This window comes from Pseudorasbora parva, chromosome 17, assembly GCF_024679245.1.
Source record: "Pseudorasbora parva isolate DD20220531a chromosome 17, ASM2467924v1, whole genome shotgun sequence".
NCBI classification, from domain to species: domain Eukaryota; kingdom Metazoa; phylum Chordata; class Actinopteri; order Cypriniformes; family Gobionidae; genus Pseudorasbora; species Pseudorasbora parva.
In genome coordinates this window covers 3,727,826-3,730,040 of record NC_090188.1, presented here as the reverse complement: position 1 = coordinate 3,730,040, position 2,215 = coordinate 3,727,826, and the positions used below count along the sequence as shown (strand labels likewise).

At 42.0% G+C, this 2,215-nt stretch overlaps 1 long non-coding RNA gene across 1 annotated transcript in view; it reads right to left on the bottom strand.

The window, feature by feature from the left end:
* Nucleotides 1-1,875, bottom strand: part of LOC137045500 (uncharacterized) — a 10,992-nt gene extending 9,117 nt beyond the window's left edge. Inside the window, exon 1 of the long non-coding RNA XR_010898783.1 lies at nucleotides 1,346-1,875. This is a non-coding gene — a long non-coding RNA (uncharacterized lncRNA). The remainder of the gene's footprint in view (nucleotides 1-1,345) is intronic.
* Between the last annotated feature and the right edge of the window lie 340 nt (nucleotides 1,876-2,215).

Here is a 2,215-nt window from a genome sequence, read left to right as displayed (position 1 = left end):
CTTCATCATAATTTAAGTATCACAGATTTCAGTATTACTCAACTTGGTTGTGTGCCAGTCAGAATTTAATATAAAATGGCTTTTAAATTTTAATTCAATCCCTGAATGTGAATTGAAGTTGCAAATACAATGTGATTAAATGTTTATCTAAGAAAGTAGAGTTTAAATTATTGGAAATTTGAAAGAAATTCAAAAATGGATGGTTGGAAGGAATGGACGGGCGCGGACTGGATGAATGGCTAGAAAGACAGACAGATTGGATGGATGGATGGATGCATAGGCGGAAAGAATGGATGGATAGGCAGACATGATGGGTAAATGGATGGAGAGACAGACAGGATAGATGGATGGATGGATGGATGGATGGATGGATGGATGGATGGATGGATGGATGGATGGATGGATGGATGGACAGACAGATTGGATGACTGGATGGATACAGATTGGATTAGTGGATGAATGGATGGACAGATTGGATGATTGGATGGATGGATGAATGGAAGGATGGATGGATGGACAGATTGGATGGATGGATGGATAGATGAATGGATGGATGGATGAATGGATGGACAGATTGGATGATTGGATGGGTACAGATTGGATTAGTGGATGGATGGATGAATGGAAGGATGGATGGATGGACAGATTGGATGATTGGATGGATGGATGAATGGATGGACAGATTGGATGGATGGATGGATGGATGGATCAATGGATGGACAGATTAGATGATTGGATGGATACAGATTGGATTAGTGGATGGATGGCTGGATGAATGGATGGATGGATGCATAGGCGGAAAGAATGGATGGATAGGCAGACATGATGGGTAAATGGATGGAGAGACAGACATGATAGATGGATGGATGGATGGATGGACAGACAGATTGGATGATTGGATGGATACAGGTTGGATTAGTTGATGGATGGATGGATGGATGGATGGATGGATGGATGGATGAATGGATGGATGGATGGATAGATGGATGGATGGATGGACAGACAGATTGGATGATTGGATGGATACAGGTTGGATTAGTTGATGGATGGATGGATGGATGGATGGATGGATGAATGGATGGATGGAGGGATGGACAGATTGAATGATTGAATGATTGGATGGATACAGGTTGGATTAGTTGATGGATGGATGGATGGATGGATGGATGGATGGACAGATTGAATGATTGGATGGATACAGGTTGGATTAGTTGATGGATGGATGGACAGATAGACAGGATGGATGGATGGCTAGATACATTGGATAAACAGATAAACAGAGAGATAGATTGAAATGCTATTCATTAAGTCCCATTCCTGTGGTGTGTGACCAATTCAAACTCACTCTGATGAACTGAAAGGAAGCCGGCTCTTCAACTCTTCTACTTCACCCGTGAGATTTTCCAGCACAGGACATCTCTAAAACTCCACTGGAGAATTTGCTGGCCTCCCTGATCTCTTCTCCCTGCCGTGGAGTCAGTTTTCCAGCATGCCTCTCCGTCTCACACGGAAAGTATTCCCACCGCTCCGAGAATGCCAAAGGAATTTTCGACAGAGACACACAGATCTGGTAATCCTGGAGTTAAGACCGTCTCAGGGCCAATATTGTGTTCGCTATCCTCCTCCTGAGGCCTTAAAATATCCCGCCGCATCAGCAGTTTCATCTGCGTCTCTTGGCAAGTTTAGACATCGCAGCAGCTGTTGCTCCGCTCACAGTTACCGCTCCGTCTACAATCTCCCCCTCAGATCAACCTGGATGTGACTTTAATCATGTAGGATGTGACTGGAATATCCCGGAGCCCCTAAAGGGACAAAAACTATGAGATGAGAGGAATATATTTCGACTCTTTTGTGTTTTCCAAGTGAACGCAAAGATTCTCAGGCGAACGCAAAACTATACCTCATAATTTTTTCCCTTCATGTGCTGTAGAACAGAGGTTTTCAAGCTTAATGATGCCAAGGACCCCCAATTATGATGAACCTTTATGAGAGACACCTCTTCCTAAAACCTATCTCTATATTTTTCTTTATGAAAAAACAAACAGTAAGTCATAGTAAGTGTGACATTATCAATACAACATATTGTTTCCAAACTTAAACTGGCTATATTTAATGCTGGATGTATAAACCTGAAGAACATTTTCAATTAAAAATGATTTGTATCAAATCTTTCGCAATAAATGCATGTAAACAAGCTTTCATACTGCGTTAGGAA